The sequence below is a fragment of the Bos grunniens genome, chromosome 8, assembly GCF_055505025.1.
Source record: "Bos grunniens cultivar Pamir isolate PY7600 chromosome 8, Bosgru_T2T1.0, whole genome shotgun sequence".
NCBI lineage: Eukaryota > Metazoa > Chordata > Mammalia > Artiodactyla > Bovidae > Bos > Bos grunniens.
The window spans coordinates 64,134,461-64,159,570 of NC_141172.1; the positions used below are offsets into that span (position 1 = coordinate 64,134,461).

Consider the following 25,110-nt stretch of genomic DNA (forward strand, 5'->3'; position numbering starts at 1 on the left):
AGGATGGTTCAACATCAATCAATCAACATAATATACTACATTAACAAAATGGGGAAAAACTCAATAGATGCAGGAAAGGATTTGGCAATATTCAACATTCTTTCATGGCAAAAACTCAGCAAATTGGGTATAGAAGGATCATACCTCAACACAATAATGGCATATATGAAAAGATCACAGCAAACATATTACTCAACAGTGAAAAAGTGAAAGCTTTGGCTCTAATATCAGGAAGAAGGCAAAAATGCCCACACCCACCACGTTGATTCAACACAGCACTGAAAGTCCAAGCCAGAGGACTTAAGGCAAGATGAAGAAATAAAATGCATTAAAGTCAGAAAGGAAGAAGTCAAATTACCTCCATTTGCAGATGACATGATCATATATGTAGAAAATCCTAAAATTTCAAAAGCAACAACAGTGCCAACGGCAACAGAAACTGTAGACTCATAAATGAATTTAGTCAAGTTGCAGGATCTAAAACCAGCATATAGAAGTCACTATATAAAAGCAATGAACTACCCCAAAAAGGATATTAAGAAAAACACACCATTCTGAATATAAATAATAAAATGCTGTGCTATGCTGTGCTTAGTCGCTTAGTCGTGTCTGATTCTTTGTGACCCCACGGACTATAGCCCGCCAGGCTCCTCTGTACACGGGGATTCTCCAGGCAAGAATACTGGAGATCCATTATGCTCTCTCTCCAGAATACAACCTCCTCGCCTCTCTCCCAACATATAAAGAGAAGGATACTATATATGTATATCAATCCTCACCCTGAATATACGAATATATTACCTACTACAACACACATGTAAAAACACCCTAACAGTCTTCAAAGAAATACATTTAAATACTCCTAACACTCCATACATTATGAACACTTTCATAATTCATGCACCTAATGATGGAACATACATCAGTATACACAAGTAAGGCACATAGAAATATCTCCAAGAAACCATTTATGAAAAAACTTCCATATACCAAATGATCCCTAACTAGTAGAAGCCAGTTCACACATCTGCATATACTAACAAATAACCACACCACATATTTCTAATACATATAAATGAATTTACCAACTCCCCTGTATAAACCTGAAACCTCACCTTCTCATCAGATACACACATACTAACTTCTCAAAATATATAAGCCTAGGAGGCCCTTAATGAAAACCAGAAATCCATAGCACTGGCAAATATTCCTCCAAAAGGCCATGCCCCTTGAATATACACACAAGTTCATTATACACACAATTCTCCATAAGCCCCAAATATAACTACAATTACCCACTACACTACAAATATGCAAAGATATGACTATATACATATACTCTGTTTCAAATACATACCACGCTACCTGCATATGCTTATCCCACATTCCCAAATTCTCACGCAGAATTAATTCTTCCATCTTGCAAAATACAGAAACATACAAACACAAGTATAAACAACATCACCAGCCCCCCAAAATAGTCACAGACTTGCCCCCTACACAGCAAAATACATATAGATAGCTCCATAGATAGCTCCTGAAAATCCACACACACAAAAACCACAGAACCCTACAATAAGCACTAGATACAAATGGTATCCTCAGTACACAAATTATCATCTGACATTCCTCAAGTACCCAGAATAGACTGTACATCCAAAATAATATACACCAGTACTCGTCCTAACATTGCCCTTACACATATGATAATCCACCATTAAACACATACAAATTCCCAAATTCACTGGTGAAAATAGCACATGTAAAAATAGTCCTCAAACATCAAACACCTAATCACCAACTACTTGATGCCTGTGTTACAATCTCAACACCCTCCAAATACAACACTCACCCTTACACACTCTCACAAAATTAGAGGCATGAATTCCCCTTAATCACAAATATCCACAAAGAAAACCAACCTGCACATTGGACAACCTATCAAACTCCCACTAACCAATTAATTACATACAAACCCCATCTATGCTTGCAAATCAATCATGATTTGACATCAGACTACAAATAGATGTCTGCTACTTCATCATGGACAAGACTGCCCTTTGAACATATGTGTTGACTCGTATTTTCACGTTAAATACGAAGACCTGTGAAACTATGAGAATGTATGTTAGATCTTCACTCACTTTCCACTCATTTTCCAATGACCTGCACTACTTCTTGCGATGAGCGCCTTCAAGTGGAGGAAATTCCCTTTAGCTTTTATACTCCTCAGAAGACACGGACTAGAATGGCACCTGTTAAACTGCTCTCACGATTTACCCTCCACTACAGGCCCTGCAGTCGGGGAAGCATTCTTGCAACCTGCTCCCCAGAGGTGCCAATAACCCTGGTGTAAACACTGCAAGGGAACTGAGCGCTATAGAGGAGTCTCCCTACACTGACCAGGGCACAAGTAACCCCAGGGTGAAACACCAACACAGAATGCGACACCTCAGGGTTGAAAAGTCTGCGTCTCCCTTACCTCAAAGTTTCTGTAATTGATTCTAGAGACAGCCCTGAGTGGCACCTCTGTCCACGAAGCCAGGTTGGCTGTTGGGCTCCGCCCTCTGTATTTCAGCTAGATTTCCTGTCTTCCTGAGCAGACAACCTTAACAGAAGCTGGGAGCAGCTCTTGAATAATGGCCGTCAGCCTGCCCACAGTGGGCGTGCGCATGCGTGCAGCACTGGGCACATAGACAACTGTCCGAGGAGGTCGCTGCAGGAGGGGACAGAAGTTGAGGGTTCGGACACGCTGAGGAGCTTCTATGTCCGTGGCTTCTCACCGGGAAGCTTCACAGCACTCTCTTCTTAAAATCAGCTCTTGTGAGCTGCACACCGGTGATTTTTACATTGCACACGTGAAATCCACGCACTTAGATACAAAAGTTTTGGAGAACTCCATCCGTAAATTGGGAAAGTGTTTTCATGCCCTTTCATGCCCTTGGACTGCAGTTCCTTGATTCTCATTTATGTCTGTCAAAGACCAGTAGGTCCTTTTCCCTAGTAGGCCAAAAGTTTCCATTAAAGAACAATTCTAGCAAAGAATTTCAGATCTGGGAAATGCTCTGAGATACTGTCTGCTGACTCCATTCCTACACTCTCCAAATGCACTCACTCTACTAAGAGTATTTTTTCTTATTATTTATTTACTTCATGGAGGTTCTTCAGTAAATGTTGATTCTCAGATGTTTCCTTGCAAGGTTTTTGTTATATCAATAACTTTGACCAAAACTTGAAAATCTGGGTCAGTTTCAGTTGACATAGCAGCAGCATGGGAATAGTTTTATGCTCCCTTCCATTTATATTATATATTGGAGAATTTAAGCTGCCTAAAAAAAAAAAGAAATAGTAGCAGAATCAACTTATTGATTTGGGTTAGTAATACTTTACAAAGAAGACTCAATCATCAGATTCTCTTGGAGATCAATTCCAAAATTAGTACCATTTCTACTTCACAGGATATCCCTTAAAACCCCTGGTATCTAACAATACCGAGAGCCTCCAAGCACACAGATTGAAAACTCTACAAGACATAAGCATGGGATCCCACTGTACTTCTAATGTTCCATGCTTCAGTACAATACAATCAGTCATCTGAGGTCTGTGATCCATAACCATGGATTTTTTCCTCAGCAAACAATACCTGCCCCCCTCCTATCTGCATGAATAGTTAGAGATCATGGTCCAAAGGACTTCTGCTACTCCCTTCTGTTGCCTGTCTCCCCAAATTACTTCTGGACTAATTTAATTGTATCTTCCTCTGTGGTCTAAGATTTTGATGGAGTACAAAATGATTGCAGACATGAGATGGAATAATTTTTTCAAAAATTCAATTTTTATATCAGTGGTCCTGGGAAGGTTCATTCAAACTCTACTCAGAGCCATGAATAAGAATTTTTTAACAATTTATTGACAGGACAAGGGGAAAAGAATCAACAAGAAAGCCTGCCTTTCTGGAGTGCCAGGGTACAATATTTTACCTCCCCATTCCTCTAGTGTGAAGTTATTGGTTAAAAATAATTTTATCTTTTCCCATGAGAAAAGCTCAAATACTGAGAAATGTCTCCAAGTTGTTAATTTCTTCAACCCTTAACAGTTTGATTGCTGTTCTGTTTTTGTTTTCTAAATAAAGTTTACTGTGATTTTCCTTAAATTGCTCTCACCTCATCTTCTCAACTAAGGTCAAGGGAGCGTGCACAGAGTAGCTAACCCAGAGAATAAAAAATAAAAAGTTAGGTGCATATAAGAAGATATTTTTGTACTGAAGAGCACTAAAGGCCTGGAAAACATGCAGATGGACAAGCCATTCCCTTCCAGTGACTGGTAAAACCCTCTGAAAGTATCCAATATATGTATCATTGAAATCTTTCAGATTCAGAGTTGGGAAAAAAGTTAGAAATCATGAGGAACTGGGCATGAGTTAAGGACAATTTCCTACACAACTGTAACAAAGAAGAGGAAAGAACCTGAGTTCTGAATTCCCAATTCTCTATCTTCCTTTTTCAATATGGCCACTTAAGTCTTCATACAACTCTGCCCTTTTGAGGCACTTTTTTTTCTTTCGTTAATTTTTTTTTTTCACCAGGAGCAAAAAACTTTTTAAGCAGAAAGAAAAACTTGTGTCCCAAGGGACTCAACCGCTCTTAAATTTTTACAAATGTTAAAAAGCAATATAATGGAAAAGGAATAGAGTTTTTAAAGAATATTAAAATTAACTCAAAATGGAACATAAATTTAAATGTAAAATTTCAAATTTTGAAACACTTTTAAGAAAACAGGAGAAAATCTTTGGGTCCTAGGGCTTGGTGAAGGCTTTTTACACATTGAGAGCAAAAACATTATTGATTAAAAAAGAGAAAATTGGATTTTACGAAAATTCAATATTTTCCTACATGAAAGACTGTTAAGGATGAGAAGAAGCTACAAGTCTGGAGAAATTATTTGCAAGTCACACATCTGACAAAAGTCTTAGAGTATATAAAAAACTATCAAAATTCAATAAAAATACGAACAATTCAATTAGAAAATGGGGAAAAGTTATAAAGAGACATTTCACCAAAAGAGGACATCTGTTTGACAAGTAATTCATGAAAAGACGTTCAAAACTCCTGGTCTTTAATGAAACTCAAATTAGGAACACAATGAGAATAATCACATGTTGATTTAGAACAGCTAAAATGAAAACTAACTTTATTGTTAGTGAGTATGCCAAGAATAAGGTATCTCATAATGTTGCTAATGGAACTGTAAAATGATACAGTCAAACTGAAAGCAGTTTGTCTATTTCTTTAAAAAACTAAATATATACTTACCATATGGTCCAGCAATTGCATCCCTGGCTGTTTACTCCAGGAAAATGAACACAGGGTAACAGGCATCTGAGTATAGTCTGCAGGAGTACGAAGAACACAGATATTCAAGGTCTGTAAGAAAGATCAAGATTTGAATTCCTGTTCCCACTAATTCCTTCTGAAGTCACCTCTGAAAAACTACTTAACCCTGCTAGGCTTCAGTTTATCTTTTAAAAGCAGCTAAACCAAGATAATAATGCTGAGCACTAAGTCAGTTTCAGGCAATGGGGAACTGGCTGCCCTGGAGCAGACATTCGGTCCATCTGTTATTCGGATATGGTATGTGTTGGAATCCCCTGGTTAGAGGTCTAAGGACAACCAGGAGGGGCAGAAAAACACCTACCTCCAGAAATAAGATGTAGGAAGGCCTGGCCGCCAGGGCACAGCCACTGAGGCTGCTGGGGTTGGGAGGAAAATAAGAACTTAGGACCAGTGGAGTGGTTACTAGTGCAGCTGAACTGCCTGAGCTCCCCTGATCTTCTGGAGAATGTGTGTGGACCACATGGTGTCTCAGAAGCTCCCTGACTCCAGGGCCCTGAGCAATCTTGCCTGAGGACCCATACCACAGTTCACCACCAAGGGAGGGAAAGTTAGTCTTCACCCTTCCAGAGACTGCTGGGCCCTTAAGGGCTGAAGCTGGTGGTGGTACCTCAGTGGTAGAACTCCAGCCAGAGGGATGGCCAAAGGCAGGGACTGTGGAAATGTGTGGACGCTGGGAAGACACTTTCTTGAGGCCTTCCAAGCTCATCTTGGGGAGGGAGTTCCTGTGTGAGTTCCTGTGCACGTTCCTGGCTCCAGACATGGGACATGTGAGAGTGCATGTGAGTCCATTTGCGGTCATCTGTCAGTGGGAGTCCAGGATATATGGGCAATGCCAGGATTGGAAAGAACTTGGCCTGAATCTTTTGAATAGCATCTAGTCCATATTGGACATGGGCTAAAGGGGAAATTTACCATATTATCCTGTGTCCTGAAGTCTGGGGTGGGTGCATTCTGAGGCCTCCTGGGATGCTGCTGGTTACACAATGACTCTGGGTCAGGTAGACTGGCAGGAAGGATGATGATAACATTGCTTCAAGACTTATTGCCAGGCCACTAAGTCCCGAGTCAGCTAAGGAGAAAGAAGACACTAGGCTCCTACTGCTGAAGGTGTGTGGATACTTGGGACCGGCTGGCCTGGGGCCCTAGCCAGAAGGGGGCAGTTTCATGTGGGGTTGAGGGCCAGGAAGGTGGGCAGTGAGTTTGGGACCATGGGGGTAGGTGAGGGACCATGGCAGTAGGTGAAGGATAATGGGGTCTGTGAGGGAACATGGAGTGGGTGAGGGATCTGTGGTGTCTGAGAGGGATCATAGGGTGGGTGAGGATCATGGGGGTGAGTGAGAGGACATGGGTGGGTGAGGAATTGCTGGGAGTCAATTCTAGGGGCAGAGGTGTGAGGACTGCCAGACTGGACCTCAGCTCGCAGCCTGGCAAGGGTCTCCTTGCTCTGTCTCCCACTCAGTGCGCCAGATCCCCCACATGCAAGAGCCTTCTGTGCTGTATGCAGGAACCCCCTTCCTCATGGCCTGGGTCATGTACTTCAGTCCAGTTCCCCATGCGGGGAACATCCCCTTACCTCTATAGGGAGTAGGTCATCCCTTCTCCAAACCCAGGGACTGTTGCTTCTTTACTTTGAGAAAGATTCTTACTCCCCTGCAGTACAGACACCTGACAATATGTCTTACTTCCTATTACGGGCTGGATTCTGACACCCCCAACCCCAGTTCTTTGGCTGAGGTGGTAAAGAATCTGCCTGCAATGCGGGACACCCAGGTTTGATCCTGGGGTTGGGAAGATCCCTTGGAGAAGGGAATGGAAACCTACTCCAGTAGTCTTGCCTGGAGAATTCCATGGACAGAGGAGCCTGCATGCTATATACTCCATGGGGTCACAAAGAGTCAGACGTGACTGGGCAGCTAACACAGAAAATTCTTATGTTGAGTCCTAACCTCCAGAACTTCAGAATGTGACTTTCTTTTGTCTGCGCAGTCCAGCATGTGGGTTCTTGGCTCTTCAACAAGAGACTGAACCCATGCCCCCTGCAGAGGAAGCCTGGTGTCTTAACCACTGTACAACCAGAGCAGTCCCCAAATGTGACTTTATTTGAAGTAGAGCTTTTAAAGAGATAATCAAGTTAAAATGAGGCCACTAGGATGGGTCCTAATCCAATGCAAATGGTGTCCTTATAAGAAGGGGAAATGTGGACCCAAACACACAGAGGGAAAACACTGTGAGGACGCAGGGCAGAGATGGCGTCTATAAGCCAAGGTGAGAGGCCTCAGGCTTCTGGGCCCTGGAACTGTGATAAACTCCTGTTGTCTGAGCCACATTGCCTGTGATATTTGTTACTGCAGCTGGAGCTGACTGATGTTCTTCCTCTGAGTCCTGTGCATTCTCATGGTAGAAAGATGCCCTTCTCTCCCCAGCTGGACTCCTTCAGTGTCCCCACCCCTGCCTCCTCCTGCTGTAATGGCCCTGCCGGTTCCTGTTTCCTTGTCCGGGGAATCAGATGACAGACCTCAAGAGAAGGGGTGAGTGCTGAGGATCAGGAGGAGCAATAGGGCCCCAAGACAGGATCGGGATGAGTCTTTCATTTGTTTTTATTTGGCTTTTCAAGCTTGGATTGTGGGGGTCTCAGCTGGTGGACAGGGAAGCCAAGAAGGGACAATTGAGACCTGATGGGGCTGGGGGACGGGTGGGGAGGAAGGTTCCAGTGAGCAGGCTGGGTCCTGAGACACACAGCTGGAGCTGAGGGGCTTGGTGGATCACCACAGGGCCTGTCTCAGGGCCCCAAGCATGAACAACACCAGGGGCCAGGTCTGTGGAGGCACAAAGGCTGTCCTGGTGTGGACGAGCTGGCAGCCTGCAGAGACTGGTGTGGAAACTGGGTCTGTGGAAGAGTGGACGTGGGCTCAGGGAGAGGTATAAGAGCAGATGTGGGCCCAGTGTGGGGTGTAAGAGTGGACACAGGGGCTCAGGCTGTGCTGCCTTATTTTAGGGTAGTCACTTACCCTCTTTGGGACCTGTTTGCTCACCTATAAAACAGGGGAAAACAGAGAGTGTAAAGAAAGCATCAGAATTCAAAGTCCCACGGTTGGATGGTTGGTGGTGGTTACAAATCTGCCTTCCAACACAGAGGACACTGGTTGGATCCCTGGTCAGGGAACTGCTATCCCACACGCCACAGGCCAACTAAGTCCATGTGCTGCAAATACCGAGCTCACGTGCTCTGGAGCTCTCATGCTACAACTAAGAGAGGCCCACACGCAGAAACGAGGAGCCTGAGTGCCCAACTAGTGCCCACCCAACACAGCCAAAAGAAAACAAAGGAACAAACGCAAAAAAAATACACACACACACAGATATCCTATAGTAGACTAGTATCTGGAATATATAAAATACATACAGAGCCCCTAAAGGAAGAGACAGAGCACCCAATAGAAAAATAAGAGGGGGAAAATTCTTGAAAAGAAACTTTACGGAAAAAGATATCCAATGACAATAAATATGTGAAAGTATATTTAATTGGTCATCAAGAAAATCAAACTACATTAAGCTATTAAAATGAAAAACGATGGAAAGTGCTAAGTATTGGTGAGAATATAAACTCTCATCCACTGCTTCAATGAGTGGAAATGGTGAACCACTTTGAAGACGTTTGGTAATATCTGCCAAAGCTGAACACATGCATACCTTTTCCTCCAACAATACTACTCAAGGGATTCTGTGAAATAGAAGATAAAACATTTGGAAGTGAAATGAAATGAAAAACTTGGAGTACTAAAATACCCATTAAGAGTGTAACTAATCATAGAATTCAATGCACACAGGAGAGTCCTGCAGAGCAAGGAGACTGAACACACTACAACTACAGGCAGCAGTATGGATGAATCTCACAAATACAATGTTAAGACAAAAAAGTTGACAACTGGAAATAAATTCTACTTATGGAACATTCAGAATCTAATCTAAGGTACTGAAGGTGAAGATGGTGGTTTCTGTTGGGTGTTGGTGACAGGAAGGAGGTGTGAGTGGGGCCTCTGGGGTATTGATCACATGTTGCCTCACTATGTGAAAATTCATCCAACTGATGAAAAGAGCATGGATATATTCTTTTGTATGTATGTTACACTTCAGTAGAACCTTTAAAATATACTTCAAGAACAGATGCTGTAGATGCCCTCATGTGCAAGGGAGTTAGGAAGGGGGGTTGGCCTGGGGGACACTGCCAAGGGATGGAGCCCAGGAAGATGCATGGAGGAGGAAATGGGAAGTCCTAGAGGGGCTCCACAAAGAGAGCAGAGGCAACACAGCCCGTCCCCAGAGAAACCGAGGCCCTGAGAACAGGCGAGGGAAAAACAGAAAGCGCCTTACTCACTTGGCAGATGGACTTTCCTGTGGAGAAGTCCCCAGCACACAGCATGTCCACATGGACAGAGCAGTTCTTGCCTTTTCCATCTCTGTATAACAGTTCATAGAACTTGTTCTCAATGAAGCTCACATTCCTTCCTGCAGATGGAAGGGTTCAAGCAGAGGTGCTCTGAAGATAAGTAGGAAATCAGGGAAGGTTGCTGTAGCCGAGCTACAGAGCTCTGCCTTATCGGTCAGCATGGCACTTCAATGTGGGGTTTTCTCCACACAGCTGAGCTTTCATCCTTGTTTCAGACTTCTATCTATGCCTAATAAGCCCTCCCCTGTTTCTCAAACTTTTCCAAACTCATCCTATTCCCTCTACCTCTTTTATAATAACAGACACACTATTTCACAAAGGAAAATGGCAAATCCCTCCAACACCTGCCACTCACTGGTGCTTAGCAACCATTCACCCTTTCATAAACATCTATCCTTTCACAAACCATCCCATCCACTCACCTTTTGTCTATCACTAACCTTGCTTTCCATCCACCTGTTCCTCCATCCTACTACCTATCTTCCCTCATGTCCCCTTGGCCCACTCACCCTTCCATCCGTCTGCCTATACACTCATCTTTTCACCCATCTCTCCATTCTCCCCTCCATCGATAGACCCACTCACTCCATCTCTCTGCCCACCATCCTTTCACCCATCCGCCCAACCATCTTCCCTTCCACCCACTCGTCCTCCCACCTTCCCCATCCATCCTCTCACCCTATCACTCATTTATTCTTCATCCAGTTTACTCATTTATTCTTCATGTTAACTATCTTTTAGCTAATGATACTAACATTTTTAGTTGGGAAAAAGAGGTTAAATGAAATAAGTAGCATTATTTTAGAACTAATAAGTGGTGTAAAGGAAATAAAACAAGATGTGCTATTAGGGGTAGCCTGTTTTAGCTCACATGATCAAGTAAAACTGCTCAGAGGAGTAGCCAAGCTGCATATGTTATGAAACAAGGCATGATGAGCTTAGTTGGAAAAGCAAATGAGTCCAGGGAGACAGTCAAGGTGGAGACCTGAGGTGGGAACCGCCTTGGCATCGTCAAGGCAGGAAGGAGGCCTGCTGGCTGGGGTGGTGTGGGTGAGGGATGCAGTAGGTGATGAGAGAGGAGGGGGCCTGAGAGCCAAGGCAGGGAGTTGCGACCTTAAGTAGAAATGAGAAGGCACTGGGGGTGATGAGCAGGGAAGTGGCATGACTCCCGCTCTAAAGCAAATACTCAGACAGCTACATGGAGAGTAACATAGAGCACACGGGGTGGGAGCTGAGACCAGTCTGGAGGTCCAGGGAAGAAGGACCCGGGGGCAGCAATGGGATACCTACCAGGTGCCAGGCCCTGCCTGGGGCATGGCCTGGGATATTGAAACAGAAAGACAGGGTCCCTGACCTCAAGGAGGAACCTGTCTGTGTGTGTGTGTGTGTGCGTGTATGTTAAGTGTGGTATACATGTATTGTGTGTGTTTGGGTGTGTTGTATGTGTGTGCGTGCTGTAAGAATTCTGGAGACCTGGTTGTTTGTCCTATAATCACTGAGTGTTACTGACACACTAATAAGCAAGGACCATGAATGCTGGAACATCCCACCCAATGAAGACAGAGTCTATTCAAAATGCCTATAACACCTCTGTAGAACATTACACCAAATTATGACCCTACAAACAATTACAAATAAATATTCTTTCCCTCCATAATTTTGCACCACATTCATTTCACCAAGTCTTAAACACTCCTTTCCTTAATTAAGACTCTTGCTTATAAGTTATTAATAACTTTTGGCCCAGATTTCTCCTCTTTCAATCTTAAAAAATACAATTTTTTCCTGTTACTCAGTTTGCCTAACAAGTCTACAAATTAGATAGATGACCTGAGCAGGGAGAAAACCAAAGTGAGGTCTGGAGAGTGAAACCCTCTTAAGTAGTAATCATTCTAAATTGATCAGGCAGACTCAGAGGTCAGAGGTCATATTTGAGTTTTCTTTCCACTTTTCCCAAGCACCTCCTATGGCATTGGGAAATCAGAGAGTTTATCAGTGACCTGGAAGGAGTCATGCCTCAACATGACCTTTGAGTTAGATCAAGTCATCTCAGATCTATGGTTGATTTAAACCTTGGAATCAAGAACCAGAAAGACTTCAAGAACTCAGATTCTTGACTCCAAAGTCAGATTCACAGACTTCAGAGCTTTACACCTAGGGAACACCAAAGCCTTAGAATCACACACTTTCAGAACTAGAACTAGAACGGTCCAGTCCTCTGGAAATGAAGCATAGTGGGCCAAGAGGACCTTTGCCTGGAGACCCCTCAGGTAGAGACATACCTCCCTTCTTTGCTCCTGTCCTTCTCCCCTTCCTCCTCCTCCTCTCATCCCCCCCCAGCTCCCCCATAACCTCGCACTTTCTTCATTGAGCATCCCCCAGCCAGTTATCCAGCAGGATGAGTTATTGGAGACCTTCATGCTAGGCACTGGGAGGCAGGCAGGGATGATGTAGGAGGTGAAGTTCACAGGAAAGAGCAGCTGCAATATGGCAATGTCAATCCCAAAGGGATATAACTTCTTGAAGTCTGGGTGTGTGATAATCCAAGTCACAGACACGTCCCGGGTGTGCTGGGTATGCTGGTACAGCTGGGTGCTTCCTAATAGAACCTGATAGTTCCCTAGGGCTTAGGATTTCCTGGAGAAGGAAAGGCGCACTCTCACCATCATCTCCAAGTGGGGACTAGCTCTTTCCCTGCATCCTCATCTAACTGCCCACACCCCTCTGGACCCGTCCACTCCTTGTGATGCCCTACAGCTTCTGTCCATCCGTTTTGAATGTTCAGGAGGCCTTCTTTCTTGAGGCGAATTGATATCCTATTTACAGTTTCAGACATGTGGCTGGCTTCTCCATTAGTAACTAGAATTGCAAAAGCAATGAATCCTTGCTCTGGAAATGTCCTCAGTGGGATCATCAAATGAAGGCCTTTTGACTGTACACAGCAGGCATTCTGGGTCCGTTCTATCTCTCACTTTACCCTTATAGAGACCCCATACAACCCACCTTCTGGCCCCACACTCTTCCTGACCATCCCTTTTCTTTTAACACCTCCCTGCCCAAGTCCTGCTTCTCTACAGTTACAAAGATTTACAAAATATTTGTTAAATAAATGAGCAACTGGGTGCAGGAAATGGAACCTCGCCTTGTTTCCCCGCACAGGTGCTGAAACTAGTTCAGTTCAGTTCAGGTGCTCAGTTGTGTCCAACTGTTTACGACCCCATGGGCTGCAGCACACCAGGCCTCCCTCTCCATCACCAACTCCCAGAGTTTACTCAAACTCATGTCCATTGAATCGGTGATGCCATCCAAACATCTCATCTTCTGTCATCCCCTTCTCCTCCAGCCTTCAATCTTTCTTCACACCTCATCTCCTTGGAGACCCTCTCTCATGTTCCCCTCACCCAATCCTTGCCCTCCAGCAGGCACTCCTTCTCCACAGCCCTTCTCCTGACCCTCCCACCCCCACTCCATGTGCTCTGCCCTTCTGACCCATGCTGGGCTTTCTCTTCTGACAGGATGGAGATATGGTGAAGTAGGATTTGCCACTTCACCCTGATGCCACAGGGCAGCTTGCACGGAGCATGGCACAGAGTGGGTGCTGACAGACTCTGAGCTCTCAAAGCTCTTGTACCCAGACCTGGACTGTGGTGCCTGAACTCCCTGGTGACCCGTCCTCATCTGTTCAGAAGTCTGTAACAAAGCCAGCCCCAGAAGGCTAGGTGAATTAGACTCCTGATCAGCCCTGTCACTCTCCCAGGGAGCCCACCTACCCCTTATGCAGCCTGGCACCATGGCTACCTGCATGCACGCCAGTGACCATGACTCCTCCTGGGCACACAATTTTGCAGGAGTAATAAGAACTGCCCAGCTGCTGGTCATACACGCGGTCCCAGGCCCCTGCCTAGAGTCTGACACCTGGAAATAAGGGGGCACTGAGAAGAAGCTGTGATCTGATATGGGTCCGCACCAAATGGCAGTGAGGACAGACACTGCCGCTCTCCTGAGGCACACCTGTCTTGGGGAACGGACACAGGGGCCAAGGGCAGAGCATGAGGAGGATCTGGGCAGGTGAGCGGAGAGGACAGTCCAAGTGGAGGGTACCCAGGCCAAAGGCAGGAACATGTCTCTGAAGGCCACAGACTGCCCAGAGGAGCTAATGTGGGACACCATCCCCCTTTTCTCCTCTTACCCTGCATCCTCCTCCCCTGCCAGCACCTGTGCTGGAAGCCTAGGCTATAGACTCATTTGAGAAAGCAGTGGGCAGTGGAAAGAAGCCAGCTGGAATTAATGAGGACAGCTCCACAGACGTGCAAGCCCTGGGATCGCAGACTGGCCTGCCACGGCCACTGGCCAGCCTCCAAGTCCCGGCCAACGTAGATCCTCCCCATCACCTTGGGCTTCCCGCACACTGTGGAGACTCTGCTGCCACCTACAATACAGACCCCATGTGTCGCAACAAGGAGGGTCACACCACTTCACAGATGGGAAAGCCAAGGCCAGGCGTCCAGTGGCCTAGTCACAATGACAGGGCTACCTGGACTCTGCCTTCACTGATATTTAATGAAGTCTAATTTACTATTTTTTCTTGTATAACTCATGCTTTGCATGTTACATCTAAGAGATCATGAAGATTTTCTCCTATGTTTTCTCTGAGAAATTGTAACGGTTGTTTCCTATATTTGAAACCATGATCAAGTTTTAGTTCATTTTTACCTACCAGATATAATAGGTTTCCGTTTCTTTGTTTTTCATCTTTCTTGTGGATATCCATTTGTACCAGCACCTCTTCTTGGTTAAAAACAAAAATTACTCTTTCTCGTATTGAATTGTTTTAGAGCATTTGTTGAAAATCAATTCATAACAAAAAGTAAGGTTCTATTCCTGGACTCTCACTTCTGTGCCATTGAACTGTATTGCTTTCCTGTGCCAGAAGTCCACTGTCTCGATTAGTATGTATTATGGTAAAATTTGAAATCAGGTAATGAAAGTTCTCCAGCTTTATTCTATTGCCAAATTGTTTAGGCTATTTTACATCCTTCGAATTTCCCTATGAATTTTAGGATCAGCTGTCAAATTCTACCCAAAAAAAGCCTGCTAGAATTTTCACTGGGACTGCATTGAATTTATAGACCAATGTGAGGAGTTGCTTTCTTCATAATATGAAATCTCCTGATCCATGAACAAGAACTAGTTCTCTCTTTGTATAGACCTTTAATTTCTATCAGCAATATTTTATAGTTTTCAGTGTACAGATCTTGTACTTCTTTATTATGTTTATTGCTAGTATTTTATTCTTTTCCATGCTATTATGAATGAAATTATTTTGTTAATTCTCTTTTCAAATTTTTGTACCTAGAATACATAAATGCAATTTATTTTACAAAAACTATTGCTTCCTATGAACTTCCTGCACTTGTTTATTCATCCTAGTCTGTTTTGTCTTGTTTTACATTGCTTTTGCGGGTTTACTGGGGTTTTTTAACATATAGGATCATCTCTTCTGCACTAAATGTTCTAATTTTTCCATTTAAAGTTGGATTCCTTTATTTCTCTCCTATCTTCTTTTCTCTTTTTCCATTCCTCCCTTCTTTCCTCTCTCTCTCTCTCCCTTTCTTTCTTTCCTCCACATCACAGAGTTGACATTGATAAGGACTTTGTTCTTTTAAATATAATCTATCAATCTTTGTCTTTAATTTTGAATGTTTAATCTATTCACAGTATGTGATTATTAATACAATTGGAATTACATTTTCCAGTTTGCAATTTGTTTTCTGTATATCTCTTATATTTCCCACAATTTTGAGACAGACTGGGATGTGGAACCATTTGCTGAAGTGCTGCAGCGGATTCCCATATACTGGTGTACACATGGGTGAGTCCCACCTGTGGGTTAGACTCCCACAGCAACATACAACTGGCTGGTTTCCAGGCTTGATCACCCCAGTGGACAGTGCACAGGGTGCTCCCTCCTTAACTGGCCCTTTCTGGAAGCACACAGGTTGGTGCCTGAATAGACACCCACAGGGGGCGGTTGAAACTGCAATCTCTTTCTGTCCCTTTCTCTTTTTTCAGTCTTTTCTGTCCCTCCTCCCTTTACCTCTCCCTTAGTCCTATACCTGCACTCCCATCCCCTTAATCCTGAATACTTCTTGTTTGTGTCTTTAAGTTTCTGTCATTGGTATCTTTGTTTATTTAGGTTTGTCTGTCCAACTGCTCCTGCAAGTCTCTGCTGACATTGTGGGCATGGTGGAGCACCTATGCATTGAAATACAAATGCAACCCACACTGTTTGACACTCCAGCCTTGGGTCACTTGCCTGTGAGCTTAGTCATGTCTGCCTTCTTGTGACCATTTGGACTGTAGCCCACCAGGCTCCTCTGTGCATGGGGTTTTCCAAGCAAGAATACTAAGGTGGGTTGGTTTTTCCTTTTCCAGAGGATCTTCCCAACACAGGGATCAAACTCGCATCTTCTGTGTCTCCTGCATTGCAGGCAGATTCTTTACCCACTGAGTCAACATAGTGGGAGTGTAAAGAACAAAAAAAGAAATGAGGAGCCTTCATCTCTCTCCTCTGCCTTTGCAGTATAACTATTCTGCTGCCAGGCTCCTTTGTCCATGGGATTCTCCAGGCAAGAATACTGTAGTGGGTTGCCATTTCCTACTCCAGGGGATCTTCTGGATCCAGGGATTGAGTCTGTATCTCTCATGTCTCCCTTGTTGGAAGGTGGGATCTTTACCACTAGCACCACCTGGGAAGCCTATTCTGCCAGGACCCTGAGGAAATACCTGATCCATCTGTGATCCCCCAAAATGAGGGGTGGGGGAAGACCTTTTAAAATGCAAGCAGGAAAACAATCAGGTCTCTGGTGCTGTAAAAATTAACTTGTCTGGCTTACGTTTCTGGGTTTAATTAATACAGACTTCTCTGTATTATAAAAATTAAGTACAATACTTTTCTTGCACCTAGTGTTACTGGAAATCAATAAGTGCATACTGTTTTTATTGTAAAATCTGTCACTGAGAAAAATAATTTGATATGATTAAACTTTTAAGTAAATATGACTGAGATAGGAGTTTTAAGTTAACTTTGATCTGCCTCTTGAGAAACCTATATGCAGGTCAGGAAACAACAGTTCGAACTGGACATGGAACAACAGACTGGTTCCAAATAGAAAAAGGAGTACGTCAGGGCTGTATATTGTCACCCTGCTTATTTAACTTATATGCAGAGTACATCATGAGAAATGCTGGGCTGGAAGAAGCACAAGCTGGAATCAAGATTGCCGGGAGAAATATCAATAACCTCAGATATGCAGATGACACCACCCTTATGGCAGAAAGTGAAGAGGAACTCAAAAGCCTCTTGATGAAAGTGAAAGAGGAGAGTGAAAAAGTTGGCTTAAAGCTCAACATTCAGAAAACTAAGATCATGGCATCCGGTCCCATCACTTCATGCGAAATAGATGGGGAAACAGTGCAAAGTGTCAGACTTTACTTTTTTGGGCTCCCAAATCACTGCAGATGGTGATTGCAGCCATGAAATTAAAAGACGCTTACTCCTTGGAAGGAAAGTTATGACCAACCTAAATGGCATATTAAAAAGCAGAGACATTACTTTGCCAACAAAGGTCCATCTAGTCAAGGCTATGGTTTTTCCAGTGGTCATGTATGGATGTGAGAGTTGAACTGTGAAGAAAGCTGAGCGCTGAAGAATTGATGCTTTTGAACTGTGGTGTTGGAGAAGACTCTTGAGAGTCCCTTGGACTGCAAGGAGGTCCAACCAGTCCATCCTAAAGGAGATCAGTCCTGGGTGTTCATTGGAAGGACTGATGCTAAAGCTGAAATTCCAGTATTTTGGCCACCTTATGTGAAGAGTTGACTCATTGGAAAAGACCCTGATGTTGGGAGGGATTGGGGGCAGGAGGAGAAGGGGATGACAGAGGATGAGATGGCTGGATGGTATCACCAACTCGATGGACGTAAGTTTGAGTAGACTCCAGGAGTTGGTGACAGACAGGGAGGCCTGGCATGCTGTGGTTCATGGGGTCGCAAAGAGGCGGACATGACTGAGCGACTGAACTGAACTGAACTGATGGGAATAATTGGGCTTCCCTGGTTGCTCATATGAAAAAGAATCCTCCTGCAATGCAGGAGACCCAGGTTCCATCCCTGTGTCAGAAAGATACCCTGGAGAAGGGAATGGATACACATTTCAGTGTTCTTGCCTGTGGAATCCCATGGACAGAGAGGAGTCTGGCAGGCTATATAGTTCATGGGGTCCCAAGGAATTGGACATGACTGAGCAACTAACACTTTCACACTTTCGTGGGAATAATTATATTTTGGAAAAGTCCATTTAGAATAGTCCCTTCAAATTTTGGTAACTTGAAACTAAATTAAGTTAAAAAATAGTAATCTACTGAGTACCCATGTCATTTTAAATGTGATGGAACATTGGAACATTAATTGCTAAACAGGTCTAAATTTACCTATTCTGTTTTTCTTGAGAGAGAGGTGTTTGGCTTCATTAGACACATGTCTTGCAGCATCTTAAGAAAAGAAATTGTGCTTTGGAAAGTTGCATGTTTCTAGAAGTTTTAGGATTTTCCAATCAGGGACGGCTAATGTTAAAGACAGTTCATGGTGGCTTAAGAAAAATAGTATGTTTTCAGAAAAGAGGGTATGAAGACTGGAAATACAGTTTGTTACTAATAAAAGGAAAAGGTGATTTTGTCCTAGAGCTGCTTATTTCAGCTCTAGGACAGAAAGAGGCCAGAGGACTCCCTTGGGCTTGAGGCATCCTGTTTCAATTTCCCTGCAAGAGTCCTGGGTAACTTTGACAGTAGGGAAGAAGTTGATTGACTTTCTAATAGATACCACTCCCAAAACCTTTCCTACTTATCTTAGCAGGCTTGTAACTATTACACAAATGGGGAAACAAAGTCATGCAAGGAGAACGTTCCTATACCTTTGAGATGCAAAAGTTGTATCTGGTCTTCTCCCGAATGCTCATCTCTGCTATCTTTTTAAAATGCAGATTCATCACAGCACTGTTTATAATAGCCAGGACATGGAAGCAACCTAGATGTCCATCAGCAGATGAATGGATAAGAAAGCTGTGGTACATATACACAATGGAGTATTACTCAGCCATTAAAAAGAATATATTTGAATCAGTTCTAATGAGGTGGATGAAACTGGAGTCTCTTATACAGAATGAAGTAAGCCAGAAAGAAAAACACCAATACAGTATACTAACGCATATATATGGAATTTAGAAAGATGGTAACAATAACCCTGTATGTGAGACAGCAAAAGAGTCACAGATGTATAGAACAGTCTTTTGGACTCTGTGGGAGAGAGAGAGGGTGGGATGATTAGGGAGAATGGCACTGAAACATGTATAATATCATATATGAAATGAATCGCCAGTCCAAGTTTAATGCATGATACTGGTTGCTTGGGGCTGGTGCACTGGAACAATCCAGAGGGATGGTACGGGGAGGGAGGAGGGAGGGGGGTTCGGGATGGGGAACACATGTATACCTGTGGCGGATTCATGTTGATGTATGGCAAAACCAATACAATACTGTAAAATAATTAACCTCCAATTAAAATAAATAAATTTATATTTAAAAAGAGGATAAAGTAATTTCAAAACTGATTGTAATTTCAAATTATATTGTCAAGTGTAAATAGAAATCATAAATGCCTTTTCTGTAAATATATAGCCATCTGACAAGTGAGCTTAATTTGTTCTATTTGCCAGAAATCCAACATTAATTCAATCGCTTTTGTAAACTGATGGGTTTTACATTGCTGCACATTACTCAGGGCTAAAATCTGAATTGAGAACTATGAGGTCTCTGTGTCTTTGTCTTTGAAAAATATGTCTGTGGTTGATTTGTGGATGAGTTCTGTTTAATTGGCTTAAAGAAAAATTAGCCATTACAAGCCAAACAATTATAAATGTAAGAGAAATTATCTAACTGAATTTCAGGTTCATGTGAACTGGGAAGTATTTAGTATTAAATTAATGCCTAGTATTTATGTCAAATTTGTTGATCTAATTAATTAATATAGACAATTCTTTAGAGTAATCAACATTAAGTATAATATTTTCACTGCATGTAAGTTTAATAGAAGTTAAATGAAATCTTATTATACCTGTTGCAAATTTGTCAGCAAGAAATATAACTTGATATGATGAAACTTTAAAGTAAATGTAAACTATATAAGAGCTTTTAGGTAAACTCGATGAGAATAATTATGTTCTAAAAATCACCTAAAATAGTATCTCCAGATTTTGGTAACTATTACTTGCTTCCCTTGATTTTCACAAGAAATTAAGGTTTCAAGAAGTCAGGGATTCTAACTTCAGCATACAAATAAAGCCACTGAAAATAATAAAACATTTCAATATGGTAGAATGTATGGTTTCAGTTAAGGTATGAAGAATGTAATCACCTTTTACTGTGAAAGTTTTATACATGATCAGGATTAACTAAATTTTGGTGGAAATTAACTAAGTAAATGGATTATATTAAGTAAGAATATAAGACTGGAATTTGATCTCTCTCTCTCTGTTAGAAGTACACCATTTTGATAACAGATTGCAAGAGTTTCTGTGTCCTTAGGTGATCTGTACTTGTTTCTTTTAATTGTTTTGTGACTTTGATTAAATGAAAAAGTATTGTTTCACAGTGACTTATGATCCTATGGTGTTTTAAAACTTTTTTGATATTTTTAATATAACTTCCCAAATCAAATTATAATGAAGGTCCTTTGACCTTGAACTACCTTTGAGATGTTTCAAAGGGTCTCTGAAACACCCTAAAGAGAGATATTAAACTGATAGGTTCACTTTGGATGTTAAATTACATGGGAATTGTTATTAAATTAATAATACATCTTCTTAGGTTACATTGTATGGTAAATGAAGCAGATATCCTAGAAATTTTTATAGAGTTCCTAAATATCTAATATGTCCTGATAAAATGTTCAGTTCGGTTCAGTTCAGTTCAGTCGCTCAGCCGTGTCCGACTCTTTGTGACCCCATGAACCACAGCACGCCAAGCGTCCCTGTCCATCACCAACTCTCGGAGTCCACCCAAACCCATATCCATTGAGTCGGTGATACCATCCAACCATTTCATGCTCTGTCATCCCCTTCTCCTCCTGCCTTCAATCTTTTCCAGCATCAGGGTCTTTTCAAGTGAGTCAGCTCTTCGCATCAGGTGGCCAAATATTGGAGTTTCAGCTTCAGAATCAGTCCTACCAATGAATATCCAGCACTGATCTCCTCCAGGATGGTCTGGTTGGATCTTCTTGCAGTCCAAGGGACTCTAAAGAGTCTTCTCCAACACCACAGTTCAAAAGCATCAATTCTTCAGCGCTCAGCTTTCTTTATAGTCCAACTCTCACATCCATACATGACCACTGGAAAAACCATAGCCTTGACTAGATGGACCTTTGTTGACAAAGTAACATCTCTGCTTTTTAATATGCTGTCTAGGTTGGTCATAACTTTTCTTCCAAGGAGTAAGTGTCTTTTAATTTCATGGCTGCAATCACCATCTGCAGTGATTTGGGAGTCCAGAAAAATAAAGTCAGCAACGGTTTCCACTGTTTTCCTATCTATTTGCCATGAAGTGATGGGACCAGATGCCATGATCTTAGTTTTCTGAATGTTGAGCTTTAAGCCAACTTTTTCACTCTCCTCTTCCATTTTCATCAAGATGCTCTTTAGTTCTTCTTCACTTTCTGCCATAAGGGTGGTGTCATCTGCGTATCTGAGGTTATTGATATTTCTCCTCGCAGTCTTGATTCCAGCTTGTGCTTCTTCCAGCCCAGCATTTCTCATGATGTATTCTGCATATGAGTTAAATAAGCAGGGTGACAATATACGGACTTGACGTACTCCTTTTTCTATTTGGAACCAGTCTGTTGTTCCATGTCCAGTTCGAACTGTTGCTTCCTGATCTGCATACAGGTTTCTCAAGAGGCAGGTCAGGTGGTCTGGTATTCCCATCTATGTTACCAGTCATAATTTTAGTTATTATTTGAAAGTGTTATATGTCACAATAGTCACCAATTTACTTTGTCAATTGCATTGTAATAATATTTAAATGGGCTTTCTTAAGTCTTTGTCATTATGGACAGTTATGGCTTCTTTCTGATACCTTTTCAAAAATGCTTCCTCTTCAAGAATATTTATAGAAAGGACTTTTAGGTAAATACAAGTTTCTGGCTTTCAAATCATAATGCTGAATTTGGGTAAGAAATGGTAAACCTGATGGCTTCTCAAAGCTGTTAACAGAAAGGATCAGTTACATAGGACTGAGTGTACTGGTGAATATCATTATGATTTTTGTCATTTCTTTCTGAAATGAAAGAAATCATTTTTATGATTTCTTTATGAAATGAAAAAAAATCATTTTTATGATTTCTTTACTGGTTTAAATCTGTGTTTTTCAGGTGTAAGGAAAACCTTCCCCTTAAACTAATTATGACTTACAGTAATTTGGTAAATTTTACCTTTATAAGGAGAACTGAAATGTGTATCATTTTCTCACTACCTGGTCAATCCTGCCAGTAGCCTATGCTTGTCTCAAAGATTAAGCCATGCAGGTATGCCTGCCTGGTACAGTGAAACTATAGGTAGCTCATCAAATCAGTTACAGTTCCTTTGGTTACTCATTACTGCAACTGGATTACAACTAGTTTTAGTAATCATTGTTTTGATTTGTTCCTTGTATTCAAATTGCTTCTGCTTTGTATCTCTCTGCTGTACTATGCCATTGTCAGTTTTACTAACTACATTACTTTGTTCTATTTTATAAGATTGTTGTCTCTTACAGTACCCAGTGAGTATCCAGGCTTCCAATAAAACTTCTATGACTAAACATCTTGAGGAAATAGATTATGTATGTAACAAAAAATAATTGTAACAGCATGATTTTAGGTATGGGAAGAAACAAGGGAAAATGTCTACTGGACCATAATTAGACAGAAGATCCAGAGAATCTTCAATTACCAATAGGTTCTAATCCAAAAATTAGCACCTGGAGTGGCATATCAAGCATTTTAACAAATATCTCCCAAATATTGGTCAAATTCCTGACCAAAAGGAAAGGATCTGAGAAATGAAATATTTCCTGCCGTGTCATTCATCGGTGATTACAGCCTTCCAATGTGAACCTGTGAACCTTGAGGAAACTCAGGAAGGAGAAAAACACCTGTCATCCCACAGGCAACAGACTGCGGCAACTCTCCACCCATGATGAGCCCTGGGGAAACTCAGGATATGAGAATACAGGATACAGATCCCAGATAGTTGAGGTATGTATCAAGGGAATGATTTCAATGAACCCTGACTTTGCATCTTCCCATGCATGGAAAAGAAGTAAATTCGTTAATTTGAGTTGCTGCCTCCCAGGCTTGAAGTCCTCAAAATTCCTACTGAATAAAACATAACTCTCAATTTTTAGGTTGTAAATATTTTTCAGTCTACAGATATAAAGTAGACACTTTCCAAAGAGAAACAAAAAGAAGTGACATTTGGAACACTGGCCCTGATGGTAGACATTCCCAGATGCAATGCAACAAGAAGCAATTATAATGGTCATGGCCATTTTCCCCACAAGATTGTGAAATGGACACTGACAGTGGGGGGATGTTACAGGGAAGAACAGAATCTGACTAAATGCTGAATCTGTTTCTTTAACTTTTGCTTCTTGTTGCTTTTGTTCGCTAAATGGATTCTGTCTATACATAATGGCTGGCCTCAGGGAACCCTGCCCTTCTGCCTGAATGTTAAACCAAAGTGCTTTGTTCAGAGAAACATCCTGACACCGTCCACCTGTGAATGGCTGCAAGAAGATATTAACACATCCCTTTGCCAAGGAACCTGAGCCCTGTCTTGGTTGAAGTTACATGGCTGTCCATCCTATTGAAGCCAAGGCAACAGTTACCTGAACAGAGAAGAGAGCTACGGGCTGGAAGGAGTAGAATAGGTCTGGACTGTGGCAGTTAGGGTAATTTCCTGCCTAGTTCTCAGAGCAGATTCTTTACTACAGGTGTGGCCACACAGAACCCCACTGAATAGTTTTCTGACTAAGACCATCTCTCCCCATGGCCCCATTGAGTGAGTGAGTGAGTGAAGTCGCTCAGTCGTGTCTGACTCTTTGCGACCCCATGGACTGTAGCCTAGCCAGGTTCTTCTGTCCATGGGATGTTCCAGGCAAGATTACTGGAGTGGGTTGCCATTTCCTTCTCCAGGAGATCTTCCTGACCCAGAGATTGAACCCAGGTCTCCCACATTGTAGGCAGAGGCTTTACCGTCTGAGCCACCAGGGAAGACCCATTAGATACAGTTAAAACCCCTTAGAAACATATGCAGTGGGGACAAGCTTCCAGTGCCTAAAGAACACAATGCAGGGCTAGGCTTTTCTTATGACCCTCCCTCTGTCACTACCAGGACATCACTCACACTCCATACACACACATTTAAAGTGGCTTATCTTCCTTCTAGAAATAATCAAGACTGCTGGTGCCATCTTTCTCCATACCCCGGGCAATTTCCCATGATCCACTTCCAAGGAACCTCTTCCCCCGCGCACTCTCAGGTTTCTTCTGGCTTTCCAGACTCCCCAGAAGTCCTTCTGGGTTTGACACTCTCTCCTCACTCCACTTCAGTTCAACAATGTGCCCACAGTGAAATGTCACATGTGGACTCAAGGATCTGAGAAATGGCAGAGTCTTTGAGAACACAACCCCAGCCTACAGGCTTACCTACTTCTAAAGCCATTCCCGCAGGCTTGGACACTGACCACTGCTGCCTGGTAACCTCAATGAGAACAGTCAGGACCAGGACCCAGAGAGTGACCTGCTTCAGCAGATACTCAGCAACCGAGTAAAGGAGGGAAAAGTTTGAATTCAAACTCTAGAATGTGGAACTGAAACATTCCACAGTGATGGAGGGGCAGAGGGCAGGTGGGCCTGTGGGGTGAGGAGACATGAAGGGCTCTGGTAGGAAGGCAAGAACCAGACATTCCTTCCACATTACGTAGTAGCAACACAATTGGTGTCTGCCTTTTTAGGCAATTTATCAATTGGTTTTAGGATTCATATCATCAAGGTTGTTCTTCATGGTAGCATCTTGATGTTCCCTTTATTTCACTTCTTTACCTACTAACCATAGTTTTGTGTCCCTCAACCCTCTGCTTCCTTTCTGGCTCTTGGCTTACTTCAACAGAGACTAGACTTTCT

General features: G+C 42.6%; 1 pseudogene; it reads right to left on the bottom strand.

Moving 5' to 3' along the window:
• Nucleotides 1-8,155: 8,155 nt before the first annotated feature.
• On the bottom strand, nucleotides 8,156-24,649 carry LOC147367269 (putative serine protease 47; annotated as a pseudogene).
• Nucleotides 24,650-25,110: the final 461 nt, after the last annotated feature.